Raw genomic sequence first — 15,622 nt, forward strand, 5'->3', positions numbered from 1 at the left:
TACTGTTCTTTAAAGTAGCTTTAGGGCCTAGGAGGACAATAACGTAAGGAAAATAGAAGGCATAACGGAAGAATTACAAAAACTATGACTCTGTCTCACCCTGAATGACATCCTTCTATATCTGTCCTCCTTTTGCTGCTGATTCATAACATGCACTGAGGAGTAACAAATATACATTTGCTTTGGCTTGGCAGAAAGGGCACAGAAAGTGCAGGAAGTCAGAGCTTGCTGCTCATATTTCAGATCTCGCTTCCATGTCTCTGGATAAATGCTTCCATGGAAGCTTGAAAAGTGGCTCAAAATCGACTAATACAGTGAAAGGGAAAAAAAAAAAGGTGTTTTCTTTCATATTTTCTATTTTTCATATAGGAAATATAAATTAAGTATTCACCATTTTTATGCCAGTATTTTTACCAATTGTTTTACTAAGGTAGTAGCACTAAAGGACATGTACAGTAATTGGAGCATGAAACACGGGCATTTTTCCAAGTTAACAGCATTTGAAATAGAAAATCCTCTAATTACTTTCTAATAGAGATGCGCTGGGAGTATGAATCTTGTGTAAAATCCCATCTTTTGGTAAGTTGTAGCTTTGTCTCATAGAACTCTGAAACAGAACTATTCCCTTAGGAAAAATCACAGCATCTTCAAATAGATTTCTTTGGCACCAATTTTTCTGAAGTTACTTAAAATTTTTGACCTTGTTTTTCTGAAATCAAACCACCCAAAACTCACAGAAACACAGTTGTCTCAAGTTGCAAAAAAACAAGGGAGGGATATAAGAATATCTAATACCTATCATCTAGGATTATACCTGCATTCAGATGTCTAGGTCCCATAATTCAGGTCAGGACAGTAGAACAGACTACTCTGTATCTCCAGAACTGTTAAAATAATAGTTTTGATCAGCTCTTCCACTTGATGCAGCTCTCCACACCCAAAAGGGTGTCCCTACCAACTATGTCCTAAGATGAAAATGTGTAGTCTGTCCTTGCATTATTACTGATTCACTCAAAGCTTACAGGCTGATTGAAAAGGGCTGCTGCAGACCCTTACAGCAAGTGCTACCAAGGTTTACTACTCTGGGCTCAGCCAAGGAGCTTTCCAAGAATTACACAGTCAGAGCCGTGAGACAGCTTGTGGAAGCACTCCTGTTCTGTTGGTGAGACATTTTGACTGCATTCTGGAGAACAAGAGTGATCCATTTTCAGGTTCATGATGTGCAACAGCAGGAACATTTAAAGCTATTCTGCTGGTCTGATTCATCTCAGATGTGTTTAGGGTGACAGTAGCTGTATTTTTCACACTGCCTGATAGCATTCATAGATTACTCTAGCCACAGGTCCCCCCATGACTTAAGACCTGCAACCCAGAGCTGGGGTGACTGTTTAATAAAATTTCTGCTTAATAAAAAAATTCATAGCACTTAATTCTTTTGTACTGATCACCTTGTGAAATTTCAGGTACTTCCTATTTTAATGAACCTTTGCCTTTCTCTCATAGTGTATTTACACTATGTATTTATGGAGATAAGTGCAAGAAGATAAGCTAGAGAAATATGTGCTTTATTTATCAATCATACTCATTATTCATACTCGTATTCATCTGCCAACTGTTGGTGATTTACTGTGTATTTTCAGTTTATTACCTAGTAAAGAAAATTTCTTCACCAGAACTTATTTTACTGTTTCAAGTGACATTAAGTAGCTGATATTTCTCATAACATGCATTTTCACTAGTTCTTATTTTCCTCTCCTACTATCCTCATTACAGTGGGAGCCAATGAAAGGAAACTGTGTGGCTTCTTTAGGTAGAAGTATGTGGTCATACCTATAGCATAATTAACAGCATTGTTTTCTCAAATCAAAAGGCATGTTGCCTTAAAAAAAATACAATATAGACATACACAGACCACCAGCATGAACGAGAATGAAAAGAACAAAATAGAAGTAGCAAACAGGAGTGAGTGACTATGTGTATGGTGGATAGGATATTGGTAAATTAATATTGCAGAACTTTGAATAGATTTGGAATTGAATTTAGTGAAGAAATTAGCTTAGTTTTATTTTAGCAAAACAGCATTATCCAAACTTAATTACTCTTTCACAATGCTTGAAGTATTTCCACTTACAGAAGTGACAATTCTCTAACAAAACTGGCAATGAATACCAGAACTGAAGTGATACATCTTCTCTATGACATCGATATTTAGATTATTTAGACAGACATATAGATAAATCACAGCTTGATATCTCATCTTTGAGGGAAGCAGACCTGTTAGAAAAACAAGTGTGCATAGCAAGTGTAAAACTACACTACCATATATTAGCCTTAATTTTATATGAGGTAAATATTAGGAATACATACTATAACACAAATGCATACAACTACAACATAAATGCATACAAAGAGTTGGAATTTATTCTCAGGTATAATGCAGTTCCCAGAGGAAAAAAAAAGAGTTTACATTCTTGGTATCCATTTTTCACACCATGGATACAGCTTTAACATATCAATTCTGCTACTTTTCTCAACAACAAATTCAGGATATACTTCATAAGGATCACTAGAGTATCTGGCTTTTCTTTTAATAAAGCAGTTTGGAGCATTTATCAAACAGAAGAATTGTACTTCAACAAAGACAAGGACTGTCAAGATGCCAGTAAAACAGCAGCAACAAAGAAGCACCCAACAGTGGTTTTGATTTCAATACCTCAAAACTAGGGAATTTCAAACACCACTTTTTAGTACTGGGGAGAAGTTCGACTCTTACATCTCTTTGGTGTACAAAGTTCAAAGTACTGTAAGACTTCTATCAAATTTTTCCTTCAAAACAAGATCATTTCATCACATATCTGGTCTTGGCACACACCTCGCTTCCAAACCCGACTGCAACCTTTCAGCTAGCACATGGTGCATGGACAGCTGCTCCCTCTGTTAGGGCCAAGCTGCCAGCTGTGTGACAGCAGCCCTGCACCTCTGCAGCAGCCAGAGCAAATAACTCTGGAAGCAAGGGAAAACTCTCTAGCAAAGCAGCATCCCTGAGTCTGCACCAAGGAAACTTCTCTCAGTTTAGCAGAAAAAGAATCCATAACAAGTATCTACAAAACCATAGTATTTTCCTATTATTCAGTCACCTATGAGAGCTTTCAATTCTTTGGCCTAAAAGATCACAGGGCCCTGTAACAAAAAGGGTTACGAGCTAAATAGTCCTTCAAGCCTTTCTGCAAAACCAAGAACACTCCTGTTTGGGAAAATTCAAATCTAGAATTGTTGTTCTGGCATTTAAAAGGACAGTCATGGAGAATAACAGCAGATAACATGTTTGTTTAATTTTTTTCATCTCGAAAGCTGTTTATATGTAACTATATCAAGGCTCTAAGGACACTAGGGGGAAAAAAACCAAACATTTGTTGACATTTAGGGTATAACTTAAGAAGCTTCAGCTAACTGATCAGTATCAACCATGCCACATTTACCAGAAATATTTTAAATGCCAAGACCATAAACTGGTGATGCACAGGACATAATCTTATTTCTATTCCAAAGGGACTTTCAAGTTGGTGACAAAAGAAATTTTGTAGTAATTTCACTGTCAGCCTGTAGCATGATGACTGAAACCCTTCAAGTGAGTCAGCAGAGCTTTCATTTTGGAGAATAAGGTTGTATTTAACATGTAATGTATGGTATAAATAACACTCACTGTACTAAGTTGCAAAGGATGACAGTATCTAAGAAATGCAAATATGTTTAATTAATAGAAATGAAGTAAATGTAATTTAAACACATAAACAACTGTGTTTAATATACATAAAAATTTATGAAAACTAGCTTGAACTGCATGTGGTCTTGATGTACTCTAATCAAAGCCTTCTTTTTATTCTTTCACTTTCTGCCCTGGGTGTGTGGAAGCGGCTCAGATACCTAATAATATTAGCTATACTTCCTTGCAGACATTAATGCTTGAAACGTTTCAAATCCATTTTTCATAAGCCCAGTACATTCACAGTCTGAAAGAGACTGAAAAAACAATGACTGTCTCAAAACAACTAAGGTGTGTGCGGGAGGGAGCCGACCATAGTCAGCAAAGGTGGAATGGTGCTCTGCCCCACAGCCCATCCCCTTTGCAGCCTCTAGTGCAGCTGTCAGTCACTGGCTCACTGGAAGCAATTTCCCACCCCTGCCCTGGAGACCCTGTACAGCCCCAGAGTGGCTATCAGAGCAGAAGCCCCACATGGGGGGGGGGGGGGGGGGGGGGGGGTGGGGCCACAGGAGGCCAGAGCAGATAAAAACCACTGCACAAAGACACACTTTGTCATGTCCTTTATTCTTGGGGCTTTGGAGGAAGAATTTTCCTGGTTTTTCCATCATAACCTGGCCTTTGTGTGATTTAACCAGAAAAAGAGCTTCTTGGGGCTGGACACTGGTCCATGTGGAGGCCCTAAAGCTGCTGGGTTTTGAGGGAGGAATATATCAAGCTCTTGGCCCCATTCATCCAGAGGACCCTTTGCAGGTTGAGTGGGGGGTTTGTGTCCATGGGCTGTCAATTCATGTGTAACAGCATGAACCAGAGGATCCCACTCATCCAATCCAATTTTACTCAAGCAGCTTTAAGGACGTAGAAAAGCAAGACACTGTATGGGAAAAGGGTTTGTTTGCAGTGAAATCAGCCCTACAAGAAGCAGCAAGATTTTAAGACGACAGACAATAACTGAGAGACCCCTTTAAGGTCCTTAAGATAAGAATTTTGGGTGCAACACTCCCTGTCAGGGTGGCACAAAGGGAGAGTGTCAGGAAGCAGTATGCACTGATAGAGCATTATAGCCACATTCACAGAGGGGAGTTGCTTACTCTCCCCTCCTCAAAAGGGTATTTTTAAAAGGGGATATTATGTAACTAAGAATTTCTAGACTAAAAGCAGCAGAAGAAACTAAGAAATGATACTAAATTAGCAGTAATTTCTCAACATCTTTGACAGTAAGTCTTTTGTTCTTCAAGCTGGCCCTAGAAACCAAAAAGATAACCACAGTCGCCAATCAAAAGCCTTCCTATACCAGTGTCTTTTTCTATATCACAAAAAATGTCTGCTGGAATGTAGCTGCATAAAGATGTACCATTGAGACTCTAATAGCAGCCTAACCTATATGAGAGTTCTGCTATGAAAAATGCACACAGAAACGTTTGCTTGGGTGCACACACTCTAAATTCCTCACCCTCAGACAGTAGTTGAAACTGATGAAACATCAAAGATTTATAACTCCTTCAAACATCACCTCTTTTGCCCCAAAGGAAAAAGTTAACCTCAGGCCTCCAACCCTCCAAATTAATAACCAGTACTTAGAACTTAAGGTCTTTATTAGGTCTTCAAATTTAGTCTTCTTACTGTAGCTCCTACAGTTCCCTCACAAATTTGCTTAAATATGAGTAATTCCTTAATCCCTAACAATAAATTTAGGCCAAAAATGAAAGAACAACATTGTGCACATTTGCAAGTATGCGTCAATACATTAGCAGCAAGGAAACATACTATTATTACAAAATGCATGCCTGAAATCACAAGGCTTCAAAAGCATTTTTATTTCAAATCAGTTTTTAAAGAGTATGATTTGTCTAAAGTGTTATTAGGACCTCTTCAGATGAAAGGAGAAAAATGGATTAATAACAAAGGGCATACTGATTGAAATCTAATTTCTATTATCACAGCTAAATGATGTTTTTGCATGCAAGCTGAAGCTGTGTATTTTGTGATACACAGTCCCCTAACACAATGCCACTCATTTCTCTGCTCTTAGAGCCATTTTCTGTTGAATTGAAAATAACAGCGCCTCATATAACTACACAGTATAAAATGCTTCCAGTTAGAAGCCAAGTCTCTAACCAGAAAAAAGAATTAAATCAATCATTCCCAAACAGTGTTTTCAGCTGAAGAATAATATCCACATAAAACCCTTTTAAAATAATGTGTACCTGGATTATTATCAACAGTACTCAGATGATTAATTTTTCACCCCCAAATCACACAGCAATAAAATTCCTAACAGAATTTCTATTCCATGAAATAATGATACTTTGTAAAAACACAGAACAAACTAAATCATGAAAAGCTCTAGTAAATGAAAGATATTAAAGACAGCACAGAAACAAAAGAAAGATATCATGAGATGCCCCAGATTCACAGATCCTCAGTGTACTGTCAAGTACTCAAAAATTCCATATACCTATCCAGAGGGTGGGGAGTTAATTTAACCCCAGAAGTGAAGCCCCCTAAGCCAGACAAGAGTTTTCAAAGCACAGAGAGCTCCAGCTCTAGCCCCAACCCCATCCTCCAGGGTTCCTAAGAGCTACTTCTAGCACCAAGACACCCCAGCTAGGAGCACAGCCCGACTTCTACCTTCCAGGCTTTGTGGCAGACTACTTCTGTAAGAGAACTATGTTTAATTAGCTTCTACTGGAACAGCACTGTTATTCCTGAACATTATCAGCTGGGATGAAAGACTGAGGACGCACATTTTAGTTTCCACTAATCTGCATTTTCTGATCTGAAAAAAAATTCTTGCAAAATGTAGATCAGTTCTCACCAGTACTGACACCACCCTGTGGCTGCTAGAATACTTTTGATTGCTGAATGTGCTGAAAATCAAACACCTGCAGCATGTGTGTTTAGTTGTCTTGTTAGCTGCTAGACTGAGGGATGTGTAAATAAATCAGTATTGTGTGCAGCGCATCTTTTGCTAACCTTTTACAACAGCAAGGACTAGGAGTCTCTTCCAAAGAGCAGGGAGAACAACTGGGCATCGTAAAATTGTAAGTGCTGTAATAGCAAAAAATGTAAATTATGGGATGTCATATATAGAAAGCTGAGGCTTCTGGATCAGCTACAGCCAATAGCTACATTCATTTTAGGCCAACTGCAACCTAACTTTTAGTCTAGATAATAAAATGGTACTAAGACATTTCACTTTTTGTTTCAAATTGATGGCTTCTATCAGAAAATCTAATGAGCATCTCAAAGAAAAGAATTCATCTTCACAATGCGAAAATGGAAAAACAATTTTCTTTCCCTAACAATGAAAAACTTGATCTTAAGCCCTCTGATCATGACACTGAAAATATTTATGAACCAGAAAAAAATAACTATCTAGATGTTTATAAAGGGATGCCCAGTGATTTTATTTTTCCATCAGTCTAATTCTGCAGGAAGCTACAAACATCTGTGCCAACTGTCCAGCTAAAACAATAATTTTGACACCACACCTCCAATCTTTTTGTCCATAGGACTCATTTTGCAGTTTCTTGTTGTCAGTCTTTCAGCAGAGAGCACAGACACGCTGCAGTTTCCACTTCATAACTTTTATTTCCCAGTTTGAGAATCCCCATCTACAGTTGAACAGATTCAAACTACTCTTTCCTTCAACTGATAATTTATTTGCAAAAATACGATTTCTTATCAGGTAATTTATGTTTTAGACTTGTTGGAAAATTCACCTGACCAAAGACAAGGTGACTGGCTGTGTGTCAAACCTCACATTTAAGTTCTGGCTAGTCACTATATACGGCACATCTCCTCAGCCAGTGACATCACTTCTACCCGTGGACTAGAGCTCTTCTAAAAACAGTGATAGAAATCATGCTGAAAACACTGAAAACCAGGATGCTCAAAATCCTCTTTCTGTGTGAGTGCATGACTGCTTGGATGACAGATATTCAGTCTTGGAACACTGGAGCCCATGAATTGTCCCAACAAATGTCTGTGCACAGACAAGACCGAAACAACACCATGAACAAAGATGAATCAATTAGCCTTTCAAAAGTCAAATGAATAACAGAGATCCAACCTCAAGAACTGTGTATTTTTCAAGCAGGAAATGCTCATGGCAATGAAATCAAACATCAACAGAAGAAAAGTTACTGTTGTTCCACTAGCAATACCAGAAACAATGCTGCTACTGAGCAGCAACAATGCTCTGCACACATTGCCATGGGAAAGAACAAATGGCCTTTTTAGCCTCCCTTTCTGTACTAGCACATTAAGTCAGAAAAGGTAATTAATATTATTGTCTCCTCCAAACTGAAAATTTTAATCAGAGTTTACACTTCTGTCGGGCACTGCATAGTTGTGTTTTTGCAGTTTCTACCATAAAAAAATACTGCTATTTTTGGGGGAAGTTAACTAATAAAGGCATTTATCAAGTGCCAGGTCATTTTCCTGACCAAGTAGGCTCCATATAAATTTTTTTTCTGAGCTTCGCTTATCAGTTAGGATTGATTTTAAGTTGTGCTGCTATGAACCTTCCTATCTGAAGCGTACGAATGCTTAGTAGAACCTGATGAATATTAATGTGAAAAGTAAAACAAGGGGATAAAAATATCTTCCAAAAAGTGTTACCTCAGACAATCTGCCACTGTACCTTATCTGCTGCTGTGGAAAAAAAAATAAATTAAGAAACATCTCTAACCAAAGGTTTCTTTGTTAAAATCAAATCATAATCACTACCTAAACAGAAGACAGGACAACTTACATGTTGTTCAGAACACCCAAGATAATATCAGTCCGTTTTCCTTCTGAATCAATAAATAACCATGATTTCTTGCAATAAAGGAATTCATTTCTGAAAGACAAAAGAAAAACCAAACAAAAAACCCCCATGAGGTTAAATTATACACAGATTTTTTTTTAGTACCTGCATTGTGATAACACATGAAAATACATAACCATAGCTGAGAAATTTACAGGAACCTGCTACAATTTCATTTAAAAACCTGCATAATTAAATCTTTACTTGTAAGTGTACACATACTATTAATATATTGTAATACTCAAAATATGTTTCATGTATAGGTTAACGTTACTTGAGCTGCAAGGAGTTTAATATTTCTGGTTTATTTTGTACCGCCAGGAACAAAGGTTTTATTTTCAGGAAGCAAGCATTCTCAATTTCAACCAAAAATGCCTTTCACAAAGAGTCTAACAGAAAACAGAATCTTGTCCAAAAAAACCCTAACATTGTTCTTATTTAAAAAAAAATCAGATTTTCCTTGCATATTAATGGTAAAAGATTTGAAGAAAATCCTGCTTATTATACCCCAGAGTACCTCCCTTTATCCCTTTTCAATATGTATTAATGAGAACCCATGAAGAAAAGAACAGGTAGGCTGAATAATAGACTCTTGTAGTGAAGTCAGTTTAAGAGGGGAATAGGCTGGCAAGAAAATGAAGACTACTCTATACATACACATGTATATATATGGTCTATATACAGTTTATTTCTACTGGTCTGACAGAAGTTTAATAGAGCATAACATTCCCTCTAGTAGGAAATTAAACTGATTTTAAAAATTTTGCCTCGTGCACCTGTAAACAAATCCTAGTTAGCAAGTCTTATCTCTTATCCTTAAAAAAAAAAAAAAAAAAAAAAAAAAAAAAAAAAAAAAAGGTAAAATTGCCATCAGTATTGTGGAATGTTCCTTGCTGTCAACAGGGAATTTCAAGCAGTTTTGATTAGTGACTGTATTTCTGCAAATGCCTGAATATTTTTTTTAAATTGTTAGCTAAATTATTCATTTTTTTCCTCACTGTTTGTGACCTCTGTGAACCAGTTTTCAGCCATCCTACAGACAGGGAAGCTAAGCACTGAGAAAAAAATTATTTAGAAGCTTTTAGTAATGTTTAACCTTTCAAGACTGAGGGAAAATATAACTGAGGGTGAGCTGCAGTGAGAGAATATGTTAGGTTATGCCTAATAAGTCCACTCATCTGAAGCTTCATCAAATTCTTACAAAGAAACAAGTGATGGCATGCAGGTGCTCACAGAATGAGTGCTGGTAGCATGATACACCTTTCCAGTTTTGTCAGCCTTTCATGGAACTGTGATTCTGACATCCTGCATTTATCTAGCCATAAAGAAATACAGACTGGATACCAGCAACTTGATTAAGTGGAAGGTGTCCCTGCCCAAAGCAGAGTGGTTGAACCAGATGACCTTTAAAAGGGTCCTTCCGACTCAACCTATTCTATGATTCTTTAATTCCCAATAACCTCTTGCCTGGTTCGATGCCTTCCAGTTGTTCAAAAGTTATATGGGTTCACAGAGATTAGAAAAATGCATAAAACATGGTAAAATGATCTTTACATTTCTAAGTTAAGTATCTGCAGCCTTTCCCTCACCAAACTATGTCTCTTACAAGAAAGATTTCCAAGGATTCATTCATATGCAGCTCACCTGCTCTGACTCTCACAGAAGTGTCTCCACAGGAGCAGTTAAAAGACAACTGATTCCTGCCTAAGAATGCAGCAGTTCAATGCAGCCTCTGTGCTTTGGATAACAGTGAAGTTTGTTTCACACCCACATACGTGGCCACATAATATTAAGACTGCCACCTAAGCATATAGGTGGGTTTAGGGCCTGCAGTGACTACATCGAAATATCTAGCCCCTGGTATCATCTGCTTATTGTGAATATACAGGGTATGGAAGCAAAGATCATTAGAGTAAAAATATTACAAATTTGAGTGAGAAAAAATAAAATGAAACCAGAGAAATATAAAATCTGGGGGAAAAGTCCATTTACTGACATTTAAGAAGTCATCCATATGGCACATCACAGAAACGAGTTCAGGGAAGAAGAGTATAATGGCTTTATGAAAAATTAGGACTATGAAGTCCTTCAAAATATTTTGTCTCACAGCCCATTATCACATAGTGACCAAAAGTGTCACTACTAAACATAAAGACCTGAAACCAATTATCTTCTCATGTACAAACATTTTATATTTTAATAAGCACTACTGAAAGTTTAGCATTATGAGTTTAAGGGAGGAAAAGTAATAAGAGAAGAAAGTAAATTAAGGTGAGATAATCTAAATATGAAAACACATTTAATCAGCATGATGCAATTTTGATGTAATTACAAAATTTTACACAAACATTAGTCAAGGCTGTTATAATTAGTGTCGTCTAGACCACAGAGGGTCCCGAGCTTGAAAAGCTGTAGCTAAGAGAATGATAATGATTACACATGGCAAGTTTAAAGACAGCAAAATGTGTAAGATGTTTTCAACATCCACTTCCCTAGAGTAGTGTCACTTACTTTTATTTAATATCCTCCAAATGCAGGACTTCAGAAGAATTCAACTAATCAGCTAGCACACACACTAATTTACAGAAATAGAATCAAGGATCTTCAGACAGACTTCTGCCTACTTGCCCTTTAGTTACTTCGAGAAACTATCAGCAAAAAACATCCATGACAGTATTTTTCCATTGTTCTGTTATTCTTAATATCATATTCCCTGTGTTTAAAACTAGGAAATAAAAAACACAACTCCTTGTCTCACCTGCAGTGAGAATGAAAACAACTGATCTCAGTCTTCAGTGTAAAAACCCATGCTACAAACCTTTGGGAATTTCACCAGCTTTTTTTTCCCTACTATCAGAATTTTTGAATTTATCAAAACTTCTCCAGATGCAAACAAAATGCCCCATCTACAGTTAAGTGAAGTGGAAATATCACTATGTCATACATACATTTCTATTGCATTTGTACTTTTGTTTATTTTAACTTGCCACTTCAGCAGCAGGATAATGTGATAAATGTAATTACTATATAGTCCTCTATAAGCCTCAGCTAGGGGCAATGCTGACCCTTTTCAAGCTGTCTGTCCTGCAAGTTCTCCCACATTAACAGTTTCCAGTTACTTAACTACTTCCAGGATATCAGGATAACAATAAATAAACAATTTATATTCATCTGTGTTAACTTGGTTGTTATATGCTCACCTACCCCAATAATATCATGCAACACCTTTAATATTTTCTTAAATCTAATGTTTTTTATAAAGCGTTCCCCTTATAAAGTCTTATAACCCCTTCTGTAGTTATAAGTCACATTTTGAACCAACCTTTCCAAATTTATCCTTATACAGACATTTCTTCTCCATGTAATTGCATCTGTGTTACTTTCCTACCATACATTTTGGTTTGGTTTGATTTTGGTTTTTGGGGGGTTTTTCCACAAAGGCAACCCATAGCACTACCATGAAAAGTAAATGAAGTTTTCTGGAAGATGGAAAGAACAGCAGAGTTGACGCAAGGCCAACCAATTAGCCCACAACAAAATGTATTCAGTGCTAGTCAGTCTCTTTAAATTAACTTAGAGGAACATAAAGTAATAGCGTAGAGGGGACTAAAACAGTGCTTATAATGAGCAAAATGGGGAGAAAATGTAACAACAGAACTTTTTTTTGGAAAAGAAAAAAAAAAAAGACTGAATTGTGCCTAATTTCAGTAGTGTTGGGTAAACAGAAGGGCCAATTAAGGACTTTGCTTCAGGTTCAATTTTCATCTTGAAAATGGGTTAGCACACCTAAAGTTTATATAACATTGCTCTTACATTTCAAATTATTTCTTTCCCTTAAAAATATTAGAATGCAAATGCAGTGGTGTCACAAACAACTACTCAATCAAAATCCCTCTGAGACTTCAGAACACAACTGTCTAAGAGCCAACACAAGTGCAGTACAAAACAATTCAAGTCAGCGCTGGTGTTAATAAAACAGAAGTTTCAGAAGTTATACAGCTACACAGAATTAACTGTAAGAGCTCAGGTTTTGGTCAACGTTTCTACTGCTCAAAAGCTAAGCAGCAGATAATATAACTACTACAGGAAAGCTTGGGTTTAGTTTTATACTTTGTCCATAAGGAAAGGTAATAGCTTCAAGCTATCTTTCTAAGGCACTGGTTCAATACAGAGCCATTAAGGTACAGTAGTGCCTACAATTCAACAAGTTTCTCTCCTTACTGCTTTGTTTGTTTGTTTTACAGCTGTGGCACAAGGAACAGTCAGTGAAGGCTGCTCATAGGAAGTGAATTATTTTGAGCTTCCAGGAGTGATACAGAGCTTGTCAGAAATTACTCAATTTATTGCAAGAAGTTCTGTGGCTGCAGGAACCTTCACAACATCAGGTGATGTTGCTTTGGGGTTTAACAGTTACCCTACATCTCACAACTAAATTACAAAGACTTTGAAATTTTTCTTTTGCAACACCACTAGAGAGACTTACTCTTTCCTAGTATAACATCCTGCCCTCTTTCCTTCCTAAAATAAATGCATTGAACAATGCCAAGTACTGCCCAGACGAGACATTATTGCAATCAACCTGTTTTCCCAATTTATTATTATGAAAAAATGCAGAATTTTTCAGAACCCAGAACAAGTTTATTGCCTCCCAGGAAGAAAGAAGAAAGAAGAAATATGCTGTAGGCATTAGATTAGCTAGTGTTTTCTCTGTTTTAGCTAAATGCTTTACAATTCTATTTTGAAAATTATTCCTCTATTTCCCATATAGTGCAGGATCAAATCTCTGGAGGAAGAAAGAATTCACAGAAAGCAAATTCTACTTCATTTCTGGCAGTCCGTGTGTTACTGGGGGGAAAACATCCACAAAGAATCAGGCATGGTATTTGTGAATCCTGGTCATTCACAGAACTGAGCCATTTGAAATCAATGGATTTTAAGGTGTCCTGATAAGGAGCACTCAAAATTTACAGGTTACTACATGCAAGACTCACTTCATTTTCCATATCTCCCTGGTGAACTTTGCCATATTACTTCATCTTCAAATGTAGTGAGGGGGAAGGAAAAGTTTCTTGAGATTACTAATGGAAATGAGGTAGACAGCTCAGAAAGAATAAGGTATGAGCATAAGTTTAAACAGGATTTACATGCTTTCAGGCCTGAACTTGAAGCTCTGCACGTAAAGAAGCTAAAGTCAGTCAGGTTGCTGTATTTTTACACGCTCAAAAGCAAGTAGAAAAGGGACCATATCTGTTAAAACAGAACTGAGAAAACAATTCATGTTACATTTGAATTCTGAGACTGTCTCATAATTAAAATGTAAGATGTACTTAACCTCCTTTATTGTGTTTATAAACATGTAACCCACTTATTGGCAATTTCTTAGCATTTTTTGAATGTGGCAAAGTGCCTCTTTTCCAACAGGTGTTCAAACATGGATTGCCTGCTTAAAATCAAAACTCTTCCATGAAGCCACAAACATCATCAAAACATTAGGCAACCTAAAAGCAGTCCAGACAATGCCATGGGAACCCAATGCCATTCATGTAAATTTGATGGGAGTATTTAGAAAAACAGAAACATAATGCAGGAACTGCAATAAAGTCATAATGAACTGTCAGTCATAATAAAAACAGAAATCATAAGAGAGACAGCAGGTCATGACACTGATTTCTTACCAGACCTCATGGGGTGGTGGCTCCCATGTGACTACTGTTAAACACATAGTTAAGAAAAATACAGAATATTTTCAAAAGTTCCTTCCAGTTGCTAACACAGATGCTTCTCAATATAATATCTAAAAGGCTATAACATTCATGAAAACAATTAGCAAACAGTGATTATGTTCTATTATACAATATTTACAACCATTTGACTTATTTATACTCATGTCCCTGCCTGTACATATGACAATTTTTTTCATAATGGAACATAAACATTTGCTAAAGTCAAAATTTATCCTAAGATATAAGGGAAATGTTGCTTATAATCACTGCTTTTAAACAGAATTAAAATCTTCATGTTCTGTTCAGAATATAAATGGTCTTATGATAAGGCATAAGAGCTTTCTGTATCAGTTATGTAAAAAGAACCAGAGGAAAAGCACATTGTTGTACTGAAACAGGAATCCTAGGTGGCTTCCCAAAGCAGAGAAGGGTTACATATGAGAATAAATGCTTTCTGAAGATTGTCATATTTATTTTCAGATGTTGATTTGCCTTCATTTAAATATTTCCTTAGTCTTTTTATTTAAATTGGTATGGGCCAAATTATACCTTATTTTTGAGGGGGTTTTAAATCAATATTATCAGGAAAGAAACTAGTCACTATGAATAAATCCAAAAGCAAATATTATAATATGTACTGACGTAAATTGAAAATCACATGAAAAATATAAAGAATTTAAGTGACATCAACACACCTCCAATAATACAAAGTTCAAAATCTTCAGTGGCATTGACTAGTTGTATAACCTTTCAGTAGAAAAATAAAACTACGGAGATAATTGAAACTAACCAACATTTAACAAGTGTTAGCTATAAGCTTGAAAGTAGTTGTGAATTGTCTATAGATGAACTGTTAAGAACATGAAATAAATTCATATTAATAATACTATCATTAGGAGATTATCAACTTAGCAATCAAAAATGAGTTCACTTTTTTTGACTTACATATTTAAATAGCTAATTATTCATCTGTAGTTTCAGAAAACTACACTGTTCATTACAAAACACTGCATAAAACCTTGTAGCACCATGTAAGCAGAATCCTGATTAATCCAGTCCAACAGCCAAACAAATAAAACAAATAAAATAACACTTATTATCATACTTTTGTCATGATCTTTTAATTTAGAGTTTAAACAAGAATCAGTTTATTGCTAACTGAAGTCGCAACAGCTGGAGAGCAACCCACACTGTAAGTCTCTGAAAAAGAGTCTGTAAGGAAAGCTTAGAAGATAAACAGAAGAAAGGAAACTTAATGCAAGATAGAGGTCATTCCAAGTGCTAAAAGAAGCAGGAGAGAAGGTATGGAGCTGAAAGTGAAAA

The 15,622-nt window shown here is 36.4% G+C and overlaps 1 protein-coding gene across 19 annotated transcripts in view; it reads right to left on the reverse strand.

Annotated features, from left to right (window-relative positions):
- Nucleotides 1-15,622, reverse strand: part of LRRC4C (leucine rich repeat containing 4C) — a 513,517-nt gene that overhangs the window by 286,659 nt on the left and 211,236 nt on the right. For 10 of the 19 annotated variants that reach the window (XM_069017154.1, XM_069017152.1, XM_069017148.1 and 7 more), the window contains 2 exons: nt 8,520-8,609; nt 8,387-8,419 (listed from right to left, as the gene is read on the reverse strand). The exons of 1 other annotated variant lie outside the window; for it this stretch is intronic. The gene's annotated coding sequence lies outside the window, so the exon portion shown is untranslated. Of the gene's footprint in view, nt 1-1,805; nt 2,275-7,169; nt 7,749-8,386; nt 8,420-8,519; nt 8,610-15,622 lie in introns of those variants that run through there. 8 more of the 19 variants (XR_011151369.1, XR_011151368.1, XM_069017143.1 and 5 more) reach the window with 4 other exon arrangements.

The sequence above is a fragment of the Aphelocoma coerulescens genome, chromosome 5 (genome assembly GCF_041296385.1).
Source record: "Aphelocoma coerulescens isolate FSJ_1873_10779 chromosome 5, UR_Acoe_1.0, whole genome shotgun sequence".
Taxonomy (NCBI): domain Eukaryota; kingdom Metazoa; phylum Chordata; class Aves; order Passeriformes; family Corvidae; genus Aphelocoma; species Aphelocoma coerulescens.